The sequence below is a fragment of the Vulpes vulpes genome, chromosome 14 (genome assembly GCF_048418805.1).
Source record: "Vulpes vulpes isolate BD-2025 chromosome 14, VulVul3, whole genome shotgun sequence".
In the NCBI taxonomy this organism is placed as follows: domain Eukaryota; kingdom Metazoa; phylum Chordata; class Mammalia; order Carnivora; family Canidae; genus Vulpes; species Vulpes vulpes.
This window is the reverse complement of record NC_132793.1, coordinates 85,201,076-85,215,842: the sequence shown is the minus strand read 5'-3', so window position 1 is coordinate 85,215,842 and position 14,767 is coordinate 85,201,076. Positions and strand designations below refer to the sequence as shown.

Genomic DNA, 14,767 nt, shown 5'->3' with positions numbered 1-14,767 from the left:
TCTTTATTCAAAATATTTTTTTCCATATTTAATTGGCTTGGAACCAGTGTCAGAATTCAAATCTGTTCTATATACATAGGTGTAGACTATGTTCTATTTATCTATTTGTCTATCTTGATGCCAATGCCCCACTACCATGATTAGTGTTGTACTATATGAGGTCCTGAAGTCAGGTAGAATAGTCTTCCAATTTTTTTTCTTGTCTAGCTTTTATAAAAGTCAATTGCATTTTCATATAAATTTTAATATTAACTTATTACTTTGTTTTAAAAACTTTCTAGAATTTTGTTTGGAATTGTGTTGAATCTATAGGTCAATTTGGGCTTGTTAATATCTGGATTCTAGTTCATTCAGATTTTGTTGCATTCTTGGTTTTCTCATGGATTTTGGAAAATATGAGTTTGCAGGTTATTTGGTTTCTTCACTTACCATCTCCATATATTTGGTGAGTTTCTATATCCTAAGTGGAAACAGAAGCCATGCTATTTTTTCTTTTTAAGCATTCTATTTATTTATTCATGGGAGACAGAGAGAGAGAGAGAGAGAGAGAGGCAGAGACATAGACATTTCATTTTTCTGTATGTGGCTGCCCAATTTTCCCAATACCATTTATTGAAGAGACTGTCATTTTTCTAGTGGATATTCTTTCCTGATTTGTCAAATATTAGTTGAAAGTAGAGTTGAGTGCCCATTTCTGGGTTCTCTATTCTGTTCTTCTGATCTGTTTCTGTGCCAGTATCATACCATCTTGATGATCACAGCTTTGTAACACAGCTTGAAATCTGGCATTGTGATGCTCCCGGCATTGGTCTTATTTTTTCAATATTCCTCTGGCTATTCAGAGTATCTTTCTGATTCCATACAAATCTTAAGATTATTTGTTCCAACTCTGCAAAGAAAGTCCATGGTATTTTGATAGGGATTGCATGGAATGTGTAAATTGCCCTGGGGAGCATAGAGATTTTCACAATATTGATTCTTCCAATCCATGAGCATGGAATGTTTTTCCATCTCTTTGTTTGTGTCTTCCTCAATTTCTTTCAGAAGTGTTCTGTAGTTTTTGGGGTATACATCCTTTACCTCTTTCATTAGGTTTATTTCTAGGCAAAGTTATGGTTTTGGGTGTAATTGTAAATGGGATTGATTCCTTGAGTTCTCTTTCTTAAGTCTCATTGTCAGGGTAGAGAAATACCACTGATTTCTTGGCATTGATTTTGTATCCTGCTACACTATCGAATTGCTGTATGAGTTCTAGCAATCCTGGGGTAGAGTCTTTTGGGTTTTCTATATACAGTATCATGTCATCTGTGAAGAGGGAGACTTTGACTTCTTCTTTGCCATTTGATTGTCTTTTATTTCTTTTTGTTGCCTGATTGCTGAGTCTAGGACTTCTAGTGCTATGTTGAATAACAGTGGTGAGAGTGGACATCCCTGTTGTGTTCCTGATCTTGGGGAAAGGCTCTCAGTTTTTCCCATTGAGAACGATATTCGCTGTGGGCTTTTCATAAATCGCTTTTAAGATATTGAGGAATGTTCCCTCTATCCCTACAGTCTGAAGAGTTTTAATCAGGAATAGATGCTGTATTTTGTCAAATGCTTTCTCTGCATCTATTGAGAGGATCATATGGTTCTTATTTTTTCTCTTGTTGATATGATCTACCGGGATCCCTGGGTGGCGCAGCGGTTTGGCGCCTGCCTTTGGCCCAGGGCGCGATCCTGGAGACCCGGGATCGAATCCCACATCGGGCTCCCGGTGCATGGAGCCTGCTTCTCCCTCTGCCTGTGTCTCTGCCTCTCTCTCTCTCTCTCTCTCTCTCTCTCTCTGTGACTATCATAAATAAATAAAAATTTAAAAAAATGATATGATCTATCACGTTGATTGTTTTACGAGTGTTGAACCAGCCTTGCATCCTGGGGATAAATCCCACTTGGTAATGGTGAATGATTTTCTTAATGTACTGTTGGATCCTACTGGCTATTGTCTTGTTGAGAATTTTTGCATCTGTGTTCATCAGGGATATTGGTCTATAATTCTCCTTTTTGGTGGGATCTTTGGTTTTGGAATTAGCATTTGGTAATGCTGGCTTCATAAAATGAGTTTGGAAGTATCCCATCCCTTTCTTATCCTTTGAAACAGCTTTAGTAGAATAGGTATTACTTCCTCTTTAAGGGTTTGATAGAATTCCCCTGGGAAGCCATCTGGCCTTGGACTTTTGTGTCTTGGGAGGTTTTTGATGACTGCTTCAATTTCCTCGCTGGTTATTGGCCTGTTCAGGTTTTTTTTTATTTCTTCCTCTTCCAGTTTTGGTAATTTGTGGTTTTCCAGAAATACATCCATTTCTTCTAGATTGTCTGATTTGTTGCCATATAGCTGTTCATAATACATTTTAAAACTGTTTGTATTTCCTTGGTATTGTTTGTGATCTCTCCTCTTTCTTTTGTGATTTTACTAATTCAAATTTTTTCTCGTTTCTTTTTAATAAGGTTGGGTAGGGGTTTATCTATCTTATTAATTCTTTCAAAGAACCAATTCCTGGTTTCGTAGATCTATTCTACTGTTCTTGTCTTTATTTCATTGAGATGTGCTTGAATCTTTCTTATCTCTCTTCTTCTGCCTTGTGTATGTTTTACTTGCTATTCTTTTCCCAATTCCTTTAGGTAGGTTAGCTTGTGTATTTGAGTTTTTTCCAATTTTTTGAGGGAGGCTTGTATTGCAATGTAGAACTGCTTTTGCTGCATCCCAAAGATTTGGAACGGTTGTATCTCATTCTCATTAGTTTCCATGAATCTTTTTAATTCTTCCTTAATTTCCTGATTGACCCATTCATCTTTCAGTAGGATGCTCTTTAACCTCCATGTGTTTGAGTTTGTTCCAAAAATCTTCTTGTGAGTGAGTTTTAGTTTCAAAGCATTGTGGTCTGAAAATATGCAGGGGACAATCCCAATCTTTTGGTATTGGTTGAGACCTGATTTGTGACACAGTATGTGATCTATTCTGGAGAAAGTTCCATGTGCACTTGAGAAGAATGTGTATTCAGTTGTGTTCAGATGAAAAGTTCTGTATATATCAGTGAAATCTATTTGGTCCAGTGTATCATTTAAGGCCCTTGTTTTTTTAGTGATGTTGTGCTTAGAATATCTGTCATTTGCTGAAAGTGCCATGTTGAAGTCTCCTGCTATTAGTGTTTTATTATCTAAGTATGTCTTTACTTTGGTTATTAATTGATTGATATCCTTGGCCACTCCCACATTAGGGCATAAATACTCATGATAGTTAGGTCTTTTTGTTGGATAGACCCTTTAAGTATGATATACTGTCACTCTTCATCTCTTACTATAGTCTTTAGGATAAACTTTAATTTATCTGATATGAGGATGGCTACCCCCACTTTCTTTTGTGGACCATTTGAATGGTAAATTGTTCTCCACCTCTTCATTTTCAGGCTGTAGGTGTCCTTAGGTCTAAAATGAGTCTCTTGTAGACACCATATAGATGGGGCTTGATTTTTTATCCAGTCCAATACCCTGATTTTTTTTGATGGAATAATTTCACCCATTCACATTAAGAGTAACTGTTGAAAGATATGAATTTAGTGTCATAGTACTACCTATTCAGTCATTATGTTTGTTGGTTGTTTCTTTGGGCTTCCTCTTTCTTTTACAGGGTCCCCCTTAATATTTCTTGCAGAGCTGCTTTGGTGGTCACATATTCTTTCAATGCCCTATCCTGTAAGCTCTTTATCTCTCCTTCTATTCTAAATGAGAGGCTTGCTGCATAATGTATTCTTGGCTACATGTTCTTCTCATTTAGTGCCCTGTATATATCATGCCAGACCTTTCTGGTGTTCCAGGTCTCTGTGGAGAGGTCTGATGTTAATCTAATATCTCTCCCCATATAAGTTAAGAATCTCTTGTCTCTTGCTGCTTTAAGGATTTTCTCTTTATCTTTGAAATTTTCGAGTTTCACTATTAATGTCGAGGTGTTGAATGTTTTTTATTGGCTTTTTTGGGGTGGTGGGAATATTCTCTATCTCTTAGATATGAATGCCTTTTTCCTTCCCCAGATTTGGGAAGTTCTCATTTATGATTTTTTTCAAGTAAACTTTGTCATCCTCTCTCTCAGGCTCTTCTGGAATCCCAATTAGACATATATTCTTCCTTCTCAAGCTCTCATTTATTTCCCTCAGCCTTTTCTTGTGGGCTCATAATTTTTTCTCTTTTTTCCTCAACTTCCTTCCTTACCATCAACTTGTCTTCAATGTCATTCACTCTTCCACCTCATTAACCCTAGCAGTTAGAATATCCAGTTTGAATTGCGTCTCATTTCATCTATTTTTAATTTTAGCCTGATTTGATCTCAATTCTGCAGTTAAAAAGTCTCTAGAATCCTTTATGCTTTTTCCCAGAACCACCAGTTGCTTAATAATTGTACTTCTGAAATGGATTTCTGACATTGTATTGAAATCCAAATTCTGTAACTCTGTGGCAGAGTACTTTTTCAGCTTCTTTCTTTTGTGGTGAATTATTCCTTCCAGTCATTTTGTCCAGTGCAGAGTGGCCATGAGTGGGCTGAGTCAAAAATATCAACCATGATCTAAGTCAAATACACCTTAGATGATTCTGAAGAGGTCAGAGACCAGAAAATACAAGAAAAAGGAGAACAGAAAAAATAAATCAAAAGGACCACTAAAATGAAAAACAAATTTTAAAACAAGTAGTAAAATAAAAAATCCAAAAAACAAAGAAAAAAGAAAAAAGTAAAGAAAGAGGAAAAAGAAAGAAAAGAACAGAGATGTGGTGGTGAGGAAGTGGTAGTGGAGAGAGAATGTAGTCTACCTGAGGGGTGTTAGAGGGTGATCATCTTGATTCTGAGTGTATTTTGTTCTGTATGTTAGAATATCACAATCTCAAACTTATATAAACCAGCAATACTTATATAAGACCCCACATTAGTGAAAGGGAATGAATATAAGGGAAGGGAGAAGAAATGTGTGGGAAATATCAGAAAGGGAGACAGAACATAAAGACTCCTAACTCTGGGAAATGAACTAGGGGTGGTGGAAGGGGAGGAGGGCAGGGGGTGGGGGTGAATGGGTGACGGGCACTGAGGGGGACACTTGACGGGATGAGCACTGGGTGTTATTCTGTATGTTGGTAAATTGAACACCAATAAAAAATTAATTTATTTAAAAAAGCCCCCACATTGAACACAAAAACATAAACAAGATAAAATAGGGGAGCAGAATGGGAATGAAGAGAGAATATAATCTTACAGAATAAACCAGCATGGTGTTCCATTTGGATCTGGGTATGTTGGTACTGTTTTAGAAGGTATTAACTTCCACCATTGTAATATACTGTAGTCCAGGGGGAAAAGAGAAAATATACTGGAAATTTTTAGTCTGATATAAAAATGAATTGTAAGGGAAAAACTAAAAAAAGGACCCTCTAGTTCTATATACTATTTTCCCTCAGTCCTGGAGCTTTCCAGTGCTGCTTGGTCAAGAACTTGCTCTTCCCCTGTCCTTCCAGCTGGTTTCCTGGGGGAGGGGCCTGCTGTGCTGATTTTCAGGTATCTGTGCCTGGATGGAGATACCTCACCCCCTACCTGGTGCCTGGCTCAATGGAAGCTGTTTATCCTGTGAGACCTTTGTTCTCTAGAGGCCCCGCCTCTCCCAGACACAGGTGAAACAAAGGAAAAACAACAATGGTAGCAGCCAGATTTCCATATCTGGAGTCCAGCTCCCATGGAGTAACTAACTATACCTAGTCCTCACTGGCCTAGATGTTCCTGGTGACAGGCAGGGTGCACTGATCTGCACAGCTTACAGGGCGCCCAAGGGCAAGAGAGTTCTTGCTTTCCTGTGCCCTCCCTGCTTCTGCTTGTCCAGAGGGAATGCAGGATCACTAGCTTTGTTGGCTTGGGTGCCCTGGGATCCAGGGCCCTGTGCTGTTGGACCTGCACTCCTGGGGACTGCCTCTCCCAGAGGCCCACCTAACCTCCATCTGGAGCCAGCCGACCTAACCAACTTGCTTCTCCTCCCAAATGCCCCTCCAGCTGTGGTGCTCCAGTCCTTACATATATCCAACCTTGGTTTGTGGTGAGCTTTCCCCTGGGTGCCCCTCCTCTTATAGTGACTCTGGGAGTCTTGAGGCCTTACTGTCCCTCCTGTAATTCTGCTCAATTTCCCTCCTAAGCACTTTTCTATCAGAGAAAACTCCAGCCAGATTTCTAAAGTTCCTGCTTCTCCAGGGTTGGGGATGCCTCCAGGCATTTGCTGCTCTGCTTTAGCCTGGCTACTTGCAGTTCCCCTCCCCCACTTTATTCTTTTTTATTTTAATTTTTTCACCTTCCTATCTTGTTAGAAGAGAAAAATTTTCTCTCTGTAGCATTCCAGCTGCTCTCTCTTTAAATATCAAATTGAGTTCAGGATGTTTTGAGAGTTATCTAGGTAAGTTTGTAGGGCCAGGTTATTTGAGGACCCCTACTCTTCTGCCACCTTGCCCTTCCCTCTACTTTGTGATTTATAGAATACCTCTAATCTATCACAATATATCTTCACGTGATGTTTTAACACTTCAAGTATAACATAAGAACTGTACAACAATATATATTTTAGTTATCCTGGCTTTTGTGCTATTATTGTTATCCATATGATTTTATATATTTTATAAAGCCCACACTATTACTATTGGTTAAACAATCTTCTTTTAAATAAATTTAAATATTAAGAAATAATCGTGTATATTTGCCCAATGTTGTTACCATTTCTGGTCCCTTCATTCTGTGTGTATATCTATATTCTAACTTTCTTCTGCCTGTTGGATTTCCTTGTTATGTAGTAATGAATTATTTTGGCTTTATATGTCTGAAAATGTCTTTATTTTATCTTAATTTTTGAAATGTATTTTTTCTGGCTATAGGAATCTAGGTTGACAGTTTTTACTTTCAGTGCTTTAACAATGTCCCCTGTCTTATTGCTTGCCTTATTTTTTACTTTTAATAAGAAATTTACTGTCATCCTGATTTTTGTTCCTGGATATAGGACAACTATTTTTTCATGGATATTTTAAAGATTTTCTCTATATAAGGGGTTTTGAGCAATTTGATTATGATGTACCTTGGTGTTTTTTTTTTCAATGTGGCTTGTGCTTGGAATTTGTTAAATATCTTTCATATTTGGATCTGTAATTTTTATCAAATTTGAAATGTTTTTGGCTATTATTTCTTCACTTTTTTTCTGCCCTTCCCCCTCTACAAATACTGGTTGCACACATATTAGACGACTTAAAGTTTTGTTACACAGCATTTTTTTCATTCATTTACTTATTTTTCTCTGTGTTTGTTCTTGTATAGTTTTCATTGTTGTGTCTTCAAATTCACAAATGTGTTGTTCTGAAATGACTAACATGCCCTTAATTTATGTAGTATATTGTATTTTTTTCATCTCAGACTTATCATTTATATTTTTAGAAGTTTTTTGGGGTCATGTCTCTATTTAAATATTTTTGAACACCTGGAATAAAATCATAATAACAACTCTAATGTTCTTTTCTGCTAACTCTAATGTATCTGTCACAGACCATTTTCCTGCTTCTTTGCATGTCTGATTCTTTTTCACTTTTGTCTGATTTGTGAGGTTTCTTGTTACATGATGGACTTTTTGTATTCCTACAAATATATATTTTTTAAAGTAGGCTTCATGCCTAATGTGGAACTTGAACTCATAAACATGAGATCAAGAATCACATGCTCTACTGACTGAGCCAACTAAGTGCCCTTACAAATATTCTTTTTTTTTTTTTTAAGACTTTAGTTATTCATTTGACAGAGAGAGAGAGCAGAAGCAAAAGCAGGAGGGGGAGAAGCAGACTCCCCACTAAGCAAAGAGCCTCATGCAGGGCTCAATCCCAGGACCCTGGATCCTGACCTGAGCCAAAGGCAGGCATCTAACCAACTGAGCCACTTACATGCCTCACCCCTACAAATATTCTTGAGTTCAGTTTGCCATTAGGTTACATAGAAAAAGTTTGATCCTTTAGGGTTCTGCTTTTAAGATTTGCTAGATAGGATCTAGTGTTCAATAAAGGGCTAGTTATCACCTATAAGTGATGCAAGTCTGTTCCTAGCATTCTACCCAATACCTTATAAATTTTCCACCAGTACCCAATACCTTATAAATTTTCCACCAGTACAGTACAGATATGATTTTTGGTCCATGTGAGTGCAGGCACTGTTCCCTCTGATCCTTTTAAGAGACTTTTTCTACAGCCTCTGGTAGTTTCTTCACACATGTGCCTTGATTATATTCTGCAGACCACTCAAGGGCTTTTTGCAGCTCTCTCATCTCTGGTACTCTGTTGCTTTACTCTACATGCCTTATTCTGGAATCTCAGTTTTGTCTCCTCCATTCAAGCCATCTTCTGGGCTCTGCGTTAGTTCTACCACTCTGTGTTGTAATCAGGAAACGCAAGGCAATTTTAGGGGTTGCTCTTTCATTTCCCGTCTCTGAGGGATCACTATCCTTTGCTGTCTCTGTCAAGTGACATAAAACCATTGTTTCATTTATCTATTTTTTTAAGTAGTTGTTTCAAACATAAAACCCTTTTGCTGTATTTTATTTGGACATTTAAGTTAACGATTTTTTTCTTTTTTTTTTTAAAGATTTTATTTATTCATGAGAGAAACAGAGAGAGAGGCAGAGACATAGGCAGAGGGAGAAGCAGGCTCCACACAGGGAGCCTGATGTGGGATTTGATCCTGGGACTCCAGGATCACGCCCTGGGCTGAAGGTGGTGCTAAACCACAGAGCCACCCAGGCTGCCCAACAATTTTTATTTCCAGAGATAGTTCTCCCTGTCCCATTGTTTGGCCTCCTTTGTCATTGTGATCAGTCACCCCAGCTTCCCCTTTTCTGCTTGGCCTCCTTCCTCAGCCCTTTCCTTGACCCCAGATCTTGGTAGAACATTCCTACAGTGATAGGAATTTCAATGTAACTGTAAAATCCATGTTCTAGTTTACAATCTTGAGTAAGTCCCACATGTAGTCCTGTTAATTATTATGAAAGATATCTATCTATTTCTTTTTAATAAAAGCTTTTCCAGATTGTAAGATACAGAAAGAGCTTGTTCAGAAGATCACATGTGAAGAAGTTTGTGTTAGAATATTGGTAGATATGGTGAGGTTTGAGGTACATGCTCAGCAGCAGATCCAGTCCTCATGGGAAGTCAGATATTCATTCAGGATCCATCCCACAGAAAAATTCCATAATGTTATCATGGGAGAAGTAGTGTTATGTCAAGTTCCTGGATGTGTCTGGCCTTAGGCTCACTGTCAAGTATGGTGTATCCAGGGTTGTTGCATGGTCCCATAGCACAATGTGCAGGAATCCTCCAGATAAATGCTTCTCACAGAGGGACCAAGGGCCTAACTGAACTTTGGGATCCCATGGAATGTTCAGAATGATGCCAATGGTTCACAATAACATCTATCCTTTTGTGAGTACTCATTTTACCAACATGATTTCTAATACTCTCATCCATGAAGGATATATATCTTTTCCCCTGTTTTCCAAATGAAGAAATAGAGACTCAAGGAAGCAAAGTGACTTGCATTGTCTCAACCAGTGGATTACAGAGACCTGATTCAATCCTGATATGTCCAATTTCATTCCTGAATACTTTTCACTGTATCATCTAACTTATTATTTTCATACCCTTGATTATTTTGGAGCCAGCAGATAATGTAATGCTTTCTTGTTTTAGTCATGAAGTAGCAGAATGGGTCCTTGCAATATACTGCACTGTCCTCCCCCTCCCCTATTTTGAAACCCTAATCCCTATCTGGTTATATTAGGGTATAGCACATTTAAAGGGTAATTAAAGTTAAATGAGGTAAAAGGTAATTAAAGTTAAATGAGATCATAGGGTAGGACCCTAATCCAATGTGACTGGTGTCCTTATAAGAAGAGGGAGAAATACCAGTGGGGAAGACACAGGGGAAAGGCCATATGAGTACACAGTGAGAAGATGACCAAGGAGAGACAAGCCAAAGAGGCCTCAGGAGAAACAGCTCCGCTGACACCTCAATGTTGGACTCCTAGCCTCCAGAACTGTGAGAAAATAAATGTTGTTTAAGCCACTTGGTCTACAGTACTTTGTTACAGCAGCCCAACCGGAATACTGTAGTCCTTAACACCACAAAAAAGAGTCAGAATCAAAGATTTCTGCAGTCCTTCCCCAAATCCAACATTTTGTGGATTGAGGATATTTGACTCTCTCATCAGTTCAGATCTCTTGACTACACAGAACTAGCACCAACATCTTATTTAATAATTCAACCATCCCTCCAAATTCCAGGGAAAAATGCCCATCACATCTTTTGGGAACTTTTGTGTTTGGAAACCATTTTTCTTTCTTTGATGAGGGTCCCTACTGAACAGTGATGGCCCAGGTTTCTTGGGATAGGTGAGTACAGAATAGGGCTTCTAAAAGTGGCATTTTCTGTTGCAAGAACCAGTATGGACACTATTCCTAAGAGCATCCTTGAGCCCAAGTTGAAAGCCCCAGATGAAAACTAGAGGAAACCCTGAAGGACTGAGAGGGTTCCATGGTGTTTTGTAACAACCAGATTAGTGTGTGAGGCACACATGGTCACACATAATATCCCAGAGAGATGAGAATGCTGTGCCTCTGAAAACTCATATTTTGGATCCAGGTTTTTATTTGTTTGTTTTTAATATTCTAAATACTTGTGATATTTCCCAAATTCCATAACTTCATCCACACATTTCTTGCTCCTATATATTCCCTCCAAATATCAGACTTTGTCAGCCCAGATACCTTCAAACCTAGCTCATTAGCACCCACCTTCTGTATTTTTCTCTTCCTATTTTAGGAAGAAGCATGGTGATTTTGGCCATTCAGTGCCAGCCTGAAAAAAGCACAGAGGAACAGTGGTGTGTGACTTGAGGGCAGAGGCCAAAACACCTCCCCCCCTTCCCAACTGCAGTAGAAATTCCTTCCTTAGGTAAGGTAAGTAAACTCCACACATTCCAAGGGGAAAATGCAATTCCAGCCTGGAGCAGTGGTAGTTAAACTAGAAACAATCCAGCTTAAATTATTATATCAGCATAGTTCTGAAGGAATGCGAGGGAAAAGGGATCAATATTGATATCTTTATTTAAAGGGAGTGGAGCGCTGAGGGCTGCATTTATGTGGACAGAGTAAGGATATTAAGAAGACCTGGATCCAGGTAAATCAGCTGTGTACCCAGCCCTGTCCACAGCAGTCTCTGAAGCCCTATGTGGAGAGTGGCCAGAGAAAGGAAGCCCCTAGAATGCCCTTCAGCCTCCACTGTGCCTATTTTTCCCTTTATGTTATGACAGGATAAGAAGGGAGACAAATTAGGAATGTACTCATGCTGTGTCATTAAATCCCCAAGCCAAATGTTTCCAAGTCTCCCCATTTTCCTCTACACAGATCCATGCTGCTAGAGGAGTCCTCAGGGCCACTGCCACAACACTGGATGTCAGGATTGAGCACTCCGCAGACCATACTACAGGCTTCTCCCACAGCTCCTGGTGAAACCTGGTCTCTTAAGGTACCCTAGCCTGTGATCTTCAACAATTCACAACTCAGCCATTATTTAGCACCACTAATGAATCTGATAGGTGCAAAAATCCTTTGCAGGTGGTGTTCAAATATTTATATGTGCAGCGGGGTAGTATTTTGATAGAGAAACAACAAATTCTTTTCCCACAGTACTTCCAAGTGTCCTTTAGCCTTACCCCCATTGAGGCATCAGCCAGGGTACATTGTATGTACCATACAGGGTGGGAACACAGAGGGAGGATGGGGGAAGAGAGAGAGAGAGAGAGAGAGAAAGAGAGAGGGAGAGAGAGTTTGCATTATACAATCTACTTTTAACATCTCAAAACTGGATTTTTTTGAAAATCATGTCTGAAACTATAGTATGAGATGAAAGCATTTTGAGTATCTAAATTCAGGCCCTGACAAACAATAATGTGCCCATTTTGATTTAGTTTTTCTCATCCTGAATAGGAGATCAAGTTTTCATGGACTGGAGAGAATAGAAGAAACTAGAGAGGAAAAGGGGAAAATGTAGAGTCATGAGACCCTGAGCAAGATCCCAGGGCACTGCCCAAGAAGTCAGAGCCCTGGCAGAGAAAACGAGTAGAGATGACCAGAGGGTAGGGAAGAATCCAGACGACTCAGGGAATCTAGGAATATAGAGGACCCCACTTGCTTGGAAGAATTCTGAGTACCTTACTCCCACCCATCATAGACATGGTCCTGGCTCTGTGGTTACATAGGCTATTGAATACATATGGCATCACAGAATTCCCTTTTACTCTAGATTTGCCTGAGAAGTAGATGTCAAGAGTAGCACAGAAGAGCACTGAACTTACACCGACTTCCTAAAGCTCCAGAATGGCAAAGGCTTCAAGTAGTCTTAGGGACTACTTCTAGGTCCCTAAGAATAGCCTAAAGTATCTGGGAGAAGGTTGGATGAAGGAGCCCTGCATTCAGAAGTGAAAGGTAACCAGAAGCCTGCACACATCAGAGACTAGCTATGAAGATGCACCTCTCAGAGGATGGCAGATTGAAGATGACATATCAGAGAACAGATACCCATCCCCACCCACTTCTAAGGCCATGGCACTAAGGGACCATATAAAACACAGCCATAATCTGTAGTAAGAAGCACACACACATGAAGAGAGAGAGAGAGAGAGAGAGAGAGTCTGTGTGTAGCCAGTCAGGCTAAAATTTCATTTCTGCCACCAGTGGAAGGGTGCTTAAAAACTAATCATGTTATATGAACATAAATCAGCATTTCTTGAAAACTTCTAGATTCATATCCTGCTACTCCATCTTATTTATCTTTTAGAGCAAATTTTAAGCACGTAATAAAACAGAGATATAGGTGGAAGAAAGCTTTATTGCCAAGGATTTAAAGTGCAAATAGATGTAATCCTACCTGAAGTTGAAAAGTTGTAAATGTCATTATTGAGTGAATATTTTACTGCTATGGAAACTACCAAAAAACAAAGACATACAAAATTGCCATGTTTTTTTTTTTATTCCTAGACAAAAACATACACAAAAATAATAAATCCATTAGACTTTCAAATAACAATAATAATGTTGGGAACAATTTTTCTTCTGTATCTATAAAACTCCAAATAAGGAATGATCTTATGTAAAGGAATAGGTGATAGCAATTCACCTCCTTTGGTGTGCAGCTTGGCATGAGTGTGGTAGTTCAGAAAGAAATATCTATGAAAGCAAAGCTTTGGTTAAGAAGAACGCTGTTAGATCAAAACCATCCATCCTATGTGGGAAAGGATTCCTATTGGGAAGCCCACAAATCATCAGCAAAAAATGAAATAGCAACAATAGCTATGAACTGAATGATGATTGTGTGCCAGGAGTACTTTACGTGTCTTAGTCACATAGTTCTAGCAATGCCCTCCCCTGTGAGAGGCCTGAACCAGGCCCCCATTTATTATTACCTCAGGTGTCCCCACTCTAGCAAAGGGCCGTGATGATGTTTGAGGTCCTCAGGTATCACTGTCACCTGAAAACTGCCCCTGCACTTTTATGTTCTCTGCAGACTTGCATGCTATGGGTCCAGGTCACAGCCTGTATTCTAGCATCTGAGATTAATGAACAGGAATATCTGAACCCTCCTGGCTCCTGCCATTAAAAGCAAGTCTCTGCCTCTCTAAGAGTAATATTCTAACACAGTCTCTATAAGGCAGCTTAGGCTGTCATAACAAAATACTGTACACTGGGTAGCTTAAACAATAAACATTTATTTCTCACAGATATGGAGGCTAGAACTCCAAAATTAGAGTGCCAACATGCCAGGTTCTAGTTAGGACCTGCTTCTTGGCTTGCTGATGGCCTCTTTCTCACTGTGTCCTCACAGGGCAGAAAAAAAAAGCAAGCTCTGTGGTATCTCTTCTTAGGTGTCTCTAATCCATTATGGAGGCTCCACTCTCATGACTTCATCTAAACCTAATCACCCTCCAAAGGCTTCACTTCCTAACACCATCACATTGGGGGTTACAGCTTCAACATATGAATTTTAGTGGGATGCAAACGTTTTGTCTTTAACAATCTCTAAATACAGGCAAGGGTTTCAGTTGCCCAGTAGTCACAAAACAGGCAGGAAAGATCTCAATCCTTATTCATCATGGCAAGGGCTACTCCCTGCCTTATTTAAACTTCATAGGCCAGGATCTCATTTGGCGTGAGATGCTGCTTCCTGGGAGCACTGAATTGTCAGACATGCAGGGAGTGTTGGGGTTGTCAGAATATCAGGGGTGTTGAGAGTGTTGGAAATGTTGAAAATTTGGTGAGCACTGAATTGTCAGACATGCAGGGAGTGTTGGGGTTGTCAGAATATCAGGGGTGTTGAGAGTGTTGGAAATGTTGAAAATTTGGTGATTATTGGGAAAGTTGGGAATATCGGGAGTCTTGGTAATGTTGGAAATTTGGGGGAATATTGGGAGTGTTGGGAAAGTTGGGAGTATCAGGAATATAGTCTCTAATCCTTGTGGTGTTTAGATTTCCTGCTAGTGATAGTACATCTGCCATCAAGAAATATCTCCATAGCTAAGGAGACCTTAGTTGCAAACTTATCCTTTCTTGCTGGCTCCCACAACTGGGATGTGAGATGCCAGTAGGCATTTCCCATTCTGTGACACATGATGTGCACTCTCACTTTGATGCCTTT

At 39.4% G+C, this 14,767-nt stretch overlaps 1 protein-coding gene across 1 annotated transcript in view; it reads left to right on the top strand.

Moving 5' to 3' along the window:
- LOC112910145 (CHRNA7-FAM7A fusion protein) overlaps positions 1–14,767 on the top strand; it is a 326,471-nt gene that overhangs the window by 24,883 nt on the left and 286,821 nt on the right. Inside the window, exons 2-3 of the mRNA XM_072737044.1 lie at positions 10,898–11,034; positions 11,482–11,602. The gene's annotated coding sequence lies outside the window, so the exon portion shown is untranslated. The remainder of the gene's footprint in view (positions 1–10,897; positions 11,035–11,481; positions 11,603–14,767) is intronic.